The 14,242-nt window shown below is 45.1% G+C and overlaps 1 protein-coding gene across 4 annotated transcripts in view; it reads left to right on the top strand.

Annotated features, from left to right (window-relative positions):
* Positions 1–14,242, top strand: part of RNF40 (ring finger protein 40) — a 239,402-nt gene that overhangs the window by 3,803 nt on the left and 221,357 nt on the right. The window lies entirely within an intron of this gene.

Here is a 14,242-nt window from a genome sequence, read left to right as displayed (position 1 = left end):
ACAAACTCCACAGTTCCACACTGAAATCTGGGAAGTTTGGTATCAAACTTCTCAGCACAATAAATGCACACTGATGCCAGTGTGGAAATCGTAAAATGCACCCAGAGGGCATCTTAGAGATGCCCCCTGAATACCAATCCGACTTCTAGTGTTAGGCCGGCCAGTTTCTGCCAGCCTGCCACAACCAGACGAGTTGCTGGCCACATGGGGAGAGTGCCTTTGTCACTCTGTGGCCAGGAACAAAGCTTGTACTGGGTGGAGGTGCTTCTCACCTCCCCCTGCAGGAACTGTAACACCTGGTGGTGAGCCTCAAAGGGTCACCCCTTTTGTTACAGTGCCACAGGGCATCTCAGCTAGTGGAGATGCCCGCCCCTCCCGCCACTGCCCCCAATTTTGGCGGCAAGGCTGGAGGAGATAATGAGAAAAACAAGGAGGAATCACCCACCAGTCAGGACAGCCCCTAAGGTGTCCTGAGCTGGGGTGACCCCTGCCTTTAGAAATCCTACATCTTGATTTTGGAGGATTCCCCCAATAGGGATGTGCCCCCCTCCCCTCAGGGAGGAAGCACAAGGATGGTGTAGCCACCCTCAAGGACAGTAGCCATTTGCTACTGCCCCTCAGACCTAAACTCATCCCTAAATTGAGTATTTAGGGGCACCCCAGAACCCAGGATATAAGATTCCTGCAACCTCAACCAAGAAGAAGCCTCAGAGGACTGCCCTGAACCAAAGGACCAAGAAACTCCCATGAGCAGTGGATCTGCTCAACAACAGCAACAACTTAGCAACTTTCTTGCAACTTTTAAAGACCTCACTCTTCCTGCCGGAAGTGTGAGACTTCACCCTCTGCGCCCAACTCTCCCGGCTCGAACTCCAGATAACCAACACCACTGGGAGGACTCCCAGGCGACTGCGACCTCGTGAGTGGCCCGAGACGACCCCCCTGGCCCCCCACAGTGACGCATACAGAGAGAATCCAAAGGATCCCCCTTTCCGTGACTGCCTGTAACAAGGAACCCGACGCCTGGACCAAGCGTTGCACCAGCAGCCCCCAGGACTAGAAAGAACCGAACCTCAGTGCAGGAGTGACCCCCAGGTGACCCTCTGCCTAGCCCAGTCGGTGGCTGGCCTGAGAAGCCCCCATACGCCCTGCCTGCACCGCTGGAGTGACCCCCGGGTCCCTCCATAGAATCCTATTCAAAACTCGACACCTGCTTTGCACACTGCACCCAGCCGCCCCTGTGCCGCCGAGGGTGTGTTTTGTGTGCCTACTTGTGTCCCCCCCCCATCCCCCCCAGTGCTCTACAAAACCCCCTTGGTCTGCCCTCTGGGGACGTGGGTACTTACCTGCTGGCAGACTGGAACCGGAGCACCACTGTTCTTCATAGGTGCCTATGTGTTTTGGGCACCTCTTTGACCTCTGCACCGGACCGGCCCTGAGCTGCTGGTGTGGTAACTTTGGGCTTGCCTTGAACCCCCAACGGTGGGCTGTCTATGCCCAGGAACTAAGACTTGTAAATGTTTTACTTACCTGACAAACTAACCATTACTTACCTCCCCCAGGAACTGTTGATTTTTGCAGTGTGTCCACTTTTAAAATAGCTTATTGCCATTGTAGGAAGTTGGCTCTGTATGCACTATTTCAAAGTAAGGAATAGTATGCACAGAGTCCAAGGGTCCCCCTTAGAGGTAAGATAGTGGCAAAAAGAGATAATACTAATGCTCTATTTTGTGGTAGTATGGTCGAGCAGTAGGCTTATCAAAGGAGTAGTGTTAAGCATTTGTTGTACACACACAGGCAATAAATGAGGAACACACACTCAAAGACAATTCCAGGCCAATAGGTTTTTGTATAGAAAAATATATTTTCTTAGTTTATTTTAAGAATCACAGGTTCAAGATTTACATGTAATACTTCAAATGAAAGGTATTGCAGGTAGGTACTTTAGGAACTTTGAATTAGCAAAATAGCATATACAGTTTTCACATAAATCACATATGGCTATTTTAAAACTAGACACTTAGTGCAATTTTCAACAGTTACTGGGGGAGGTAAGTGTTTGTTAGTTTTTGCAGGTAAGTAAACCACCTACGGGGTTCAGGGTTCAAGTTTGGGTCCAAGGTAGCCCACTATCGGGACATCTTGTTTGGGGTCAAGGGCAACAAGTTTTTATGTTTACTTTGTCCTTGGGACAAGTAGGCCCAACCATCTGCAGCACAAACCCTTTGGCTGCCTGTTTATAGAGAGTGGAACTCTCTGCAGTTGAGGTAATGTGTTTCCAAAAGATAATGCTGTTCGAACTTGTATTTATGGTTCATTATTTGAAAGCCTTCATTATTAGGGTGAGTGCTGTAAATAAATGTTTTAAGGTCACACTTCACTACTGACGTTGGTTCCAGTACAACCAAAAAAAACGTGTATACACATGTTTGAAAAGTTTAGGCTATGAGGCTAAGTATAATGCTCCCAGAATGCTCTCTGATTAGATGCAAATGAAGTGTCATTTAGTAAAATGTGTTGATGCATGCTAATATTTCCCAAAAATATTTCTAATGGAAAATCAGTGTAACCATTTTCAAAATGAATATGGGAAGCATGAAAATAAACAAACACTGACAAAGCCAACTGGTCTGACATATTTTTATAAGTCTTTTAGTTTCATCAATGCGTGTCTTGTTTTGACATGGCTTTTGTAACACTTTATTGTTGTGGGAGCTACCAGGCCCTCAACATTGTAACAAACACTGGCAAAAAAAAAATAAAAAAATTTTGAACTCTAAAAGCACACGTTGCCACCAGTGGCATAACAAAGGCCCCGCAGCCGCCCTCCAGGGGGCCCCTTCAGCACAGCACCTGCCCTGAGTGAGTCTGGAGAGGGGGCTTCTCCATGTTCTTTGCAAAGGGCACCCTCCAGTTTCGTTACGTCACTGATTGCCGCTGTAGTTCCTGACACTGAACAAAACTACTTTGTGTGCCAATATGCTCCTTGTGGAAGAGCAGAATGCGATCACTCACAGTAAAGCCAGCGGAAAGAGAGAGAAATAGAAGTTTAATAAAAACAAAATGTCTTTGTTAACACCAGACCTAATTAGGGACCAAGACCCACATGTAGGTAGCTTTTTGCATGTTGCAAACAGCGACTTTCGCTGTTTGCGACATGCAAAAAGCACATTGCGATGCACAAACCCAGTTTTGCGATTCAGTAACTTGGTTACCGAATCGCAAAACGGGTTTGTGACTCGCAATTAGGAAGGGGTGTTCCCTTCCTAATTGCGACTCGCAGTGCAATGTAGGATTGTTTTGTGACCGCGGGCGCAAACCAATCGCAGTTTGCACCCATTTCAAATGGGTGCTAACACTTTCGCAAAAGGGAAGGGGTCCCCATGGGACCCCTTCTCCATTGTGAATGTCACTGTAAACATTTTTTCAGAGCAGGCAGTGGTCCTGTGGACCACTGCCTGCTCTGAAAAAATTAAACGAAAACGTTTCATTTTTCGTTTTTGTAATGCATCTCGTTTTCCTTTAAGGAAGCAGTCACAGACATGGTGGTCTGCTGTCTCCAGCAGGCCACCAACCCTGTGAGGGCCGCTATTCGCAAGGGGGTTGCAAATTGCGACCCACCTCATGATTATTCACTAGGTGGGCATTTGCGAAGCCCTTGCGAATCACAGATAGTGTCAGGGACACCATCCTACATTCGGATTTGCGACTCACAAATTGCGAGTCGCTCTGACTCGCAATTTACGGGTCGCAAATCTGAACCTACCTACATGTGGCCCCAAATTCTTAAAGAAAGTCACAAAAGTGCACCCATGGTATATGTCGTACCCCTATAAAATATTTGTGAACTGTATTTTAGCATGGGTAAATACGCATGTGTAGATTTGCTCATGTGAAAATCTATTGAGCATTTGCAAGTTCATTTTCCCTCCGGCCACTTTCTTCCCAACCCTGGAAGAAGTTCTAATTCTGCCATTGTCAGGAGTAAATGTCCAACCTATCTTATTATGGGAAAATATTAGAGAGAGGCTGGTGAAAATCTTTAAAACATGCAGGTTAGTAGGTTTGCAGACTCAAAGGCATTCCAGCCCTGGAACTATTGCTTACTGCTTCCTCCAGCCCCAGTATGCAGATCTGCAGAAAGGTGGCAAAATAAGGAAATTGCTACAGTAGGGATTGAAACTGCAAGTATTCAAGCCCTACTATGGTAGTAGCCCTGGCATAATCGGAGAGGCTATTATCAGAGCTCTTACATAATGAGATTGCTGCCATAATTTATCGCCACACTACATGGCACCAAAGGGACAAGTAGATCTTTTTACAGGACAAGTAGATTTGAGAAGCAACCTGTCCCCTGGACAAGTAGATATTTTAATAAATTCCACACCCCTGAACCCCAAAGTTACCACACCAGCAGCTCAGGGCCGGTCAGGTGCAGAGGTCAAAGTGGTGCCCAAAACGCATAGGCTTCAATGGAGAAGGGGGTGCCCCGGTTCCAGTCTGCCAGCAGGTAAGCACCCGCGTCTTCGGAGGGCAGACCAGGGGGGTTTTGTAGGGCACCGGGGGGGGGACACAAGTCAGCACAGAAAGTACACCCTCAGCAGCACGGGGCGGCCGGGTGCAGTGTGCAAACACGCGTCGGGTTTCAATAGGTTTCAATGGGAGACCAAGGGGTCTCTTCAGCGATGCAGGCAAGGGGGGGGGCTCCTCGGGGTAGCCACCACCTGGGCAAGGGAGAGGGCCTCCTGGGGGTCACTCCTGCATTGGAGTTCGGATCCTTCCGATCTGAGGAGCAGGCAGTCGCGGTCAGGGGGAGCCTCAGGATTCCCTCTGCAGGCGTCGCTGTGGGGGCAACTCTGGCTACTCACGGTCTCGCAGTCGACGGGGAGTCCTCCCTGAAGTGATTGTTCTCCACAAGTCGAGCCGGGGGTGTCGGGTGCAGAGTGTCAAGTCTCACGCTTCCGGCGGGAAACGCAAGTTGTTTCAAAGTTGCTGCTATGTTTCAAAGTTGCAGTCTTTGGTGAACAGGGCCGCTGTCCTCTGGAGTTCTTGGCCCTTCTAGAGCAGGGCAGTCCTCTGAGGATTCAGAGGTCGCTGGTCCCTGGGGAGAGCGTCGCTGGAGCAGTGTCTTTAGAAGGGGGGAGACAGGTCGGTAGAGCTGGGGCCAAAGCAGTTGGTGTCTCCGTCTTCTCTGCAGGGTTTTTCAGTTCAGCAGTCCTCTTCTTCTTAGGTTGCAGGAATCTAGTTTCCTAGGTTCTGGGGTGCCCCTAAATACTGAATTTAGGGGTGTGTTTAGGTCTGGGAGGGCAGTAGCCAATGGCTACTGTACTTGAGGGTGGCTACACCCTCTTTGTGCCTCCTCCCTGAGGGGAGGGGGGCACATCCCTAATCCTATTGGGGGAATCCTCCAAAATCAAGATGGAGGATTTCTAAAAGTCAGTCACCTCAGCTCAGGACACCTTAGGGGTTGTCCTGACTGGCCAGTGACTCCTCCTTGTTTTTCTCATTATCTCCTCTGGACTTGCCGCCAAAAGTGGGGGCTGTGTCCAGGGGGCGGGCATCTCCACTATCTGGAGTGCCCTGGGGCATTGTAACACGAAGCCTGAGCCTTTGAGGCTCACTGCTAGGTGTTAGAGTTCCTGCAGGGGGGAGGTGTGAAGCACCTCCACCCAGAGCAGGCTTTTGTTTCTGTCCTCAGAGAGCACAAAGGCCCTCACCACCATGGGGTCAGAAACTCGTCTCTCAGCAGCAGGCTGGCACAGACCAGTCAGTCCTGCACTGAACAATTGGGTAAAATACAGGGGGCATCTCTAAGATGCACTCTGTGTGCATTTTTTTATAAATCCAACACTGGCATCAGTGTGGGTTTATTATTCTGAGAAGTTTGATACCAAACTTCCCAGTTTTCAGTGTAGCCATTATGGAGCTGTGGAGTTCGTTTTTAACAGACTCCCAGACCATATACTCTTATGGCTACCCTGCACTTACAATGTCTAAGGTTTTGTTTAGACACTGTAGGGGCATAGTGCTCATGCACCTATGCCCTCACCTGTGGTATAGTGCACCATGCCTTAGGGCTGTAAGGCCTGCTAGAGGGTTGACTTACCTATGCCACAGGCAGTGTGAGGTTGGCATGGCACCCTGAGGGGAGTGCCATGTCGACTTAGTCATTTTCTCCCCACCAGCACACACAAGCTGGCAAGCAGTGTGTCTGTGCTGAGTGGGGGGTCCCTAGGGTGGCATAAGACATGCTGCAGCCCTTAGAGACCTTCCCTGGCATCAGGGCCCTTGGTACCAGGGGTACCAGTTACAAGGGACTTACCTGGGTGCCAGGGTTGTGCCAATTGTGGAGACAACGGTACATTTTAGGTGAAAGAACACTGGTGCTGAGGCCTGGTTAGCAGGGTCCCAGCACACTTCGCAGTCAAGTCAGCATCAGTATCCGGCAAAAAGTGGGGGGTAACTGCAGCAGGGAGCCATTTCTTTACAGCCATTTTAACTAAAACTGTATATGTTAATGCTCTAATTCAAAGTACCTAACTTACCTGTGTGGAGTACCTTGCATTTTATCTATCTACTTCAAATCTTGAACTTGTGATTCTAAAAATAAATTAAGAAAATATATTTTTCTATGTAAAAACTATTGGCCTGGAGTTAATTCTTTGAGTGTGTGTTCCTCATTTATTGCCTGGGTGTGTACAACAAATGCTTAACACTACCCTCTGATGAGTCTACTGCTCGACCACACTACCCCAAATTAGAGCATTAGAATTATGTGATTTTGACACTATCTTGCCTCTAAGGGGAACCCTTGGACTCCGTGCACATTATCTCTCACTTTGAGATAGTATATACAGAGTCATCGTCCTACACTGTGGCTACTGGCAGCACTCCCAGATGGAATTTTAAATAGAGATCTTTTTTCCACTGGATAAATGTCATCAATAAAGGTGACAGGATTGTGCTCTTGATTAAATGACAAATTGTGTTTTAGCCGGGGGCCTGGTTGATTATTGATGGGTGAACCATGGGAACTTGTGATGGTTTCGTAACTTCATAAAGTCTATTAACGTTGCTCTGTATGGAGCAAGTTTTGCCTTGGACCACATGCAAAACCAATATTTTATTGGTGCCAGTGCAATGCAGTTTTCAGTTTTTCCTCTATGCAGTTTGATTCTCACTGCATCTATTGGTGTTCCACGACCCAGATGTAACACAATCGTTTTATGAAATTATGTTTGGTGGTTTGTATCACAGGGGCCTTCTTGAATCCCCAGATCTCAGCGCCATATATAGTTGCTGCCCTTATTTTCATTTTGTAAGCCAGCAAGGCTGACCTCATGGAGTGGTTGCCGCAGGATTTTGCAAATCTTAGCACCACACCTGCTTGTTGGGCCAAGGAGGTATTACTTTTAAATAATTGCAGGGACCAAGAAAGTTTTCCATCCATGCGACTGCCCAGATAGTCATAAGTAGATACCTGATCATGGGGTTTATCATTAACCTTAAAAGTAGCTTGCAGATTCTGTTTTTGGTTGAGAATCATGTATTTTGTTTATGCAACATTGACTGTCAATTTTCTGGAGGTACAGAAAGACTCATACCCTTTCATCAAAAGGTGCATCGATATCTCTGTTCTAGATAACAGCACCGCTTCATCAGCAAAAAGCAGTATGGGTATGCTTTCATTACTTAATTTGGGCACATTGAGATTAAGGTCCTTCGAGGTTTTAACAGTGTAGTTTATATAGCAAATAAAAAGAGTTGGTGCAAGGATGCAACCTTGTTTGACACCTCGCTGAATCTGAATCTCTGTTGTATATTCATCTCTGGTGCTATATCTGACCCTGGTGTTATTGCCAGGGTGCAATGCAATTAGTAGTTTCAAGATCTTTTCTAGGACTCTCATTTCCATCAGAATTTGCCTCAATATTGGATGATCAACGCTGCCAAAGGCTGTTTGAAGATCAACAAACACTAGGTACAGCAGAGACTTTAAGTAAACTTATTTTGAGCAGATTAAGTTCAACCTGAAGAGTTGGTCTACTGTACTCTGGCCCCTTCCTGAAGCCTGCTTCAAATGATGATATTAAGTCTCTTTCCACTAATCACTGGTCCAAACGGGATAGCACCAGTTTACTGAAGATTTTGCCCACACCCACAAGCAATGAAATCAGCCTATAGTTGGATGCAAGGTCCCTAGGGCCTTTTTTATGGAAGGGCACAATTGTTGACTTTGTCCATGATGAGGAAATTTCCTCTAAGGACCAGATGTTATTACAGGAATGGGTTAGTATTGATAACCATTATGCCAGGTGATTATGGTAGACGCTGCCTTATCGGATCTTTGTGCCAGAATAATTTGAGCAACTTCCTTTTCACTAAATTCTTGCAGTTGCTTCGCAGCCCAAGGCTTACCCTGAATTATGGATACTGGCATTGTCTGGGCGTTGCCTGGAGTGCACTGATTGGATGCTTCTTGTTCAATCTTAATATGCTTTGGGTCTATATTCCCTTGGTTTTTAACTGATTGGGTTGTCTTTTTTTAAGTTGGAGTTACCTCCCCCTGCATCACCTGATTTTGTACTAGTAGGTCATTAGATCCTTGCAGTGGAGTATTGCTGTCTCCTTGGTATAGAGTAGTGAAATGGTCTATCCAAAGTTGCGGACTAATGTTCAGCTCCAGGTTTTTGGGAGGAGCTTTGCATGAGTTCTCAATTTTAGGGGCAGTGCTAGATCTGTTCTTCCTTTCCACAGTTGTTTGTACTAGGAGCTCTTTAAACTTTTGCAACTGCTGTGGCACCTCATTTTCAGGTAGTGCTATAATCGTGGTATGTAATGCCATTCATTTGTGACTGGCGGTGTAGATGTGTGAATCAGACTTCTCAGCATTTCCAGTGTTTTCCCTGTCTAATTTTAAAGCAATTATAAGGTAACTTATTTATTTGGAGGCGGTTGATTAGGGTGAGCAATGGTCAACTAACCACAGAGTGCAATAAAAAAATGACAGTTTTGTAGCTCCACATCCAGACTCATAACTGACAAACTACTGACATCTTTAGCAATATCCAACTCATTTTTCCTTCCATACTAGCCAACACAAACAATTGCTCAACTGGACAATTAACAGGTCTCTGAAAACCACAGATAACCGCTGAATGGAAATCAAAAAATTATTCAGAATGGGCACCCACAGCGAGAAAGTGCTACTGTGGAAGATGGTGGTAGAATGTGCTCTGCAAATGCTGATGACATCTCGATTACCACTGAACAGTATCCCTGTCACTTGGTCCTTAAGATTACGTTTCAGTATTCAACCCCATGTACTAATTTAAACCACAGTTGGCTTGGTAGCTCCCCATGAACACTTATTTGGTGCTCCGCCTCTGACACTTGACGTGCATATTTTTTTTAATAACACCCTACAATGACTGTTCACTCCTCTTTTATGCAAAGCTGATATTTTACACATCTTAGTTACATTATATCCTTGTTTTAGCCACAGAAGTCTTACCAACCAGGGCGTCTACCCATATAGCTGCTGTACTTAGCCGCCCTAGCTTTCTCCTCTTTCTGTTTGTTGTACATTTATATGTTTTATTCAGAAATATGTAAGGCACAGAGGCTCATAACAAATGCAGCTGTATTTTATTTCTGTAGCAAAATAGGAAAACTAATATGATGTAACAGTGATGTTGCACAATAAGACAAAGGTGCATCAAACCTACAGCATCTTTATTGTTGCTCTCTGTGGTTCAGGATAAATTTGATGATTGTCCCTGCCATTTCTTACTACATTGTTTACATATAGTCCTATATTCTCTAAAATGTGACCCTTTTCATAAAGGCTTTCTAAATTTCTCGTTAGCCTTCATCTTGTAACTGCCCTATCTTTCTTTTGTAGGTTTCACCTAAGACAGCAAATGCACTGTCTGTTGTGAAACATTTTGTTAGCTTACAGTGGGCTTATATACTATCCTTTACTTATCATTGGTTGACTTCACTGTTGCTCTCATTTGCATGCTTCTACTTCATTGGTACGTGTGGGCTTCACTGCCTCTTCTTGGGTTTGTCTCCCCATGGGAGCATGGAACCAATACTTGTGTCCTTCAACTGCTCTGTCTCCAAGTGTACTTTTTTCCTTTTGTTTAAGCACGCCACAAGAATGCATGTGTTTTCATGATGCCTGCCTCATGAACATCTCCACCTACATCGCGTTGGCTGTCTGTGTGCATCCCCACTGCCGTTGTATTATTATTTCTCCCCTGCAATGCTTTTACACCCCTGTGCTTCTCTCCTCTGTCCTGCATGCACTCTTGTTCATTTGTTCTCCACATGTTCCTCTGTTGCTCCTGCCGCTCTGTTTCTTCCCTGCGCCCTCCATGTTGCTTTCATGCTCCATATTGGTTTGCACACCCTGTCCTGTTGCTTACACACCTTTAGTGTTGTCCCCACCCCATGCTCCCCCTTCTCTTGCTTCCCCTTCTGTATATTGCTTCCGCCCATCTGCAATACTTTTAAAAAAAAATATTTTATTTTTACCAATTGTTTTGCTTTCCTTCTCTTATCTTATGACTGCGCTTACAAAACTTCTCTGGAATGCACTTCTTAGTTTAAAGAAGACATTTATTATTATTATTTCACCACGAGGTTCCTGAAAGACGAGATTAGTAAATTGGAAGCACACGTTTAAAAGTAGTCACAGCAATGAAAGCAAAATATATCAAAGTACTTCTCAGTTGCATTGTACACAGCAAATACATGTGATTGTATTATAGCATAACTTCAAAGCAAAGAATAGGTCAAAATTGCATCACCGTAGGGCCTATCACTGCTTGTCATCCTTCTCCTATCTTCAAGTTGATGACTCCGGTTCAACTGCGAGAAAGAGACTTTCCACCCAAATGGGAATCAGGCAGCTGACGTCTGCTCCTGACTGAAGTCCTGGAAGATCTCTCCCTGCAGTTGCCACAGGGCCACCATTACCCCTTCCTCTCAGACTTGGGAAAATAAAACAAGCCATTGGAGATTGGCCAGATCTCATAGGCCCCTCCTCTTCCCAAGGCTGAGCAGAAAGGAAAACACCAAATATACGCTCTCTTATCACGTTAGGGTTCGTGTGAATTCAATTTGAAAAACACAGCTTGGTCTACCATGTGGAAAAACACAGCTCATCTGCAATGTCTCAACTGCAATGTCTAACTCCATGTTAAAGCCAATAGGCAGCTAACCTAAATACCAAATGTAATGTCTAATGCCATGTTAAAGCCAATAGGCAGCTAAACTGAATACAACATGTAATGTGCTACTGGTGAACATTGAGCAACTAATATGCGCAGCGGTGAAACACAAAGTCATTGGTCAAACAGAATTAATAGCGTAACACCAATCCAACTAGGATCAGCAAACAGGCATAAAAAGCACCCCGTCGCTGGCTAGCAGGGGTGTGGAATTTATTAAAATATCTACTTGTCCAGGGGACAGGTTGCTTCTCAAATCTACTTGTCCTGTAAAAAGATCTACTTGTCCCTTTGGTGCCATGTAGTGTGGCGATAAATTATGGCAGCAATCTCATTATGTAAGAGCTCTGATAATAGCCTCTCTGATTTTGCCAGGGCTACTACCATAGTAGGGCTTGAATACTTGCAGTTTCAATCCCTACTGTAGCAATTTCCTTATTTTGCCACCTTTCTGCAGATCTGCATACTGGGGCTGGAGGAAGCAGTAAGCAATAGTTCCAGGGCTGGAATGCCTTTGAGTCTGCAAACCTACTAACCTGCATGTTTTAAAGATTTTCACCAGCTTCTCTCTAATATTTTCCCATAATAAGATAGGTTGGACATTTACTCCTGACAATGGCAGAATTAGAACTTCTTCCAGGGTTGGGAAGAAAGTGGCCGGAGGGAAAATGAACTTGCAAATGCTCAATAGATTTTCACATGAGCAAATCTACACATGCGTATTTACCCATGCTAAAATACAGTTCACAAATATTTTATAGGGGTACGACATATACCATGGGTGCACTTTTGTGACTTTCTTTAAGAATTTGGGGCCACATGTAGGTAGGTTCAGATTTGCGACTCGCAATTTGTGAGTCGCAAATCCGAATGTAGGATGGTGTCCCTGACACTATCTGTGATTCGCAAGGGCTTCGCAAATGCCCACCTAGTGAATAATCATGAGGTGGGTCGCAATTTGCAACCCCCTTGCGAATAGCGGCCCTCACAGGGTTGGTGGCCTGCTGGAGACAGCAGACCACCATGTCTGTGACTGCTTCCTTAAAGGAAAACGAGATGCATTACAAAAACGAAAAATGAAACGTTTTCGTTTAGTTTTTTCAGAGCAGGCAGTGGTCCACAGGACCACTGCCTGCTCTGAAAAAATGTTTACAGTGACATTCACAATGGAGAAGGGGTCCCATGGGGACCCCTTCCCTTTTGCGAAAGTGTTAGCACCCATTTGAAATGGGTGCAAACTGCGATTGGTTTGCGCCCGCGTTCGCGGTCACAAAACAATCCTACATTGCACTGCCAGTCGCAATTAGGAAGGGAACACCCCTTCCTAATTGCGAGTCGCAAACCCGTTTTGCGATTCGGTAACCAAGTTACTGAATCGCAAAACTGGGTTTGTGCATCGCAATGTGCTTTTTGCACGTCGCAAACAGCGAAAGTCGCTGTTTGCAACATGCAAAAAGCTACCTACATGTGGGTCTTGGTCCCTAATTAGGTCTGGTGTTAACAAAGACATTTTGTTTTTATTAAACTTCTATTTCTCTCTCTTTCCGCTGGCTTTACTGTGAGTGATCGCATTCTGCTCTTCCACAAGGAGCATATTGGCACACAAAGTAGTTTTGTTCAGTGTCAGGAACTACAGCGGCAATCAGTGACGTAACGAAACTGGAGGGTGCCCCTTTGCAAAGAACATGGAGAAGCCCCCTCTCCAGACTCACTCAGGGCAGGTGCTGTGCTGAAGGGGCCCCCTGGAGGGCGGCTGCGGGGCCTTTGTTATGCCACTGGTGGCAACGTGTGCTTTTAGAGTTCAAAAATGTTGGGGTTTTTTTTTGCCAGTGTTTGTTACAATGCTGAGGGCCTGGTAGCTCCCACAACAATAAACTGTTACAAAAGCCATGTCAAAACAAGACACGCATTGATGAAACTAAAAGACTTATAAAAATATGTCAGACCAGTTGGCTTTGTCAGTGTTTGTTTATTTTCATGCTTCCCATATTCATTTTGAAAATGGTTACACTGATTTTCCATTAGAAATATTTTTGGGAAATACTAGCATGCATCAACACATTTTACTAAATGACACTTCATTTGCATCTAATCAGAGAGCATTCTGGGAGCATTATACTTAGCCTCATAGCCTAAACTTTTCAAACATGTGTATACACGTTTTTTTTGTTGTACTGGAACCAACGTCAGTAGTGAAGTGTGACCTTAAAACATTTATTTACAGCACTCACCCTAATAATGAAGGCTTTCAAATAATGAACCATAAATACAAGTTCGAACAGCATTATCTTTTGGAAACACATTACCTCAACTGCAGAGAGTTCCACTCTCTATAAACAGGCAGCCAAAGGGTTTGTGCTGCAGATGGTTGGGCCTACTTGTCCCAAGGACAAAGTAAACATAAAAACTTGTTGCCCTTGACCCGGGCGTCGGGCGATAGGAATTCCACATCCCTGGGCTAGGCTCACCCATACTTGGTGCGCAGTCTACAAAATGATGCAGTCTGCTGCTTGGTGCTTTTTTTTTAGTATTAAAAGCCATTCTGAATCTCATAGGGGAAGCTGTACAGCATTGCGAGAACCATTGGCAAACCCAACAGGTCCCAAAAGCAAGACCTGTTGACTCGCCCAGTGATTATTCCCCTTGTAACTTCTTGGTTTATGGAAGAGACCCATGCAGCACAGGCTGTACTACCTCACCTGACATTTAATTTCCCCAAGATTTTGTTTTCGTCTGCAGTACAACTATTAAAATAGTGTTTTAGGAAGCTCAACATCTTGCTTTATTCAATTATTTCAGCTGAACATGATTTCAGTCAATGTTTAAGATCAACTTATCTGGTTGTTTCGTTGCTGTGTTGTTAAAAAATCTAAATCTCCCTTCTGTCAAAACACTTGCCTATCAGAGGCAAGATGTTATAGAGGGCCACACCTTTTATCCTTGTATGTGCAATATTTACTTTTGTCATCGGTTTTATCCCTGTTATTGGACTAGGTGCCCCT

The sequence above is a fragment of the Pleurodeles waltl genome, chromosome 7 (assembly GCF_031143425.1).
Source record: "Pleurodeles waltl isolate 20211129_DDA chromosome 7, aPleWal1.hap1.20221129, whole genome shotgun sequence".
Taxonomy (NCBI): Eukaryota; Metazoa; Chordata; class Amphibia; order Caudata; family Salamandridae; genus Pleurodeles; species Pleurodeles waltl.
Note: the sequence above shows the minus strand (reverse complement) of the source record. Positions and strands in the feature narration are given on the sequence as shown.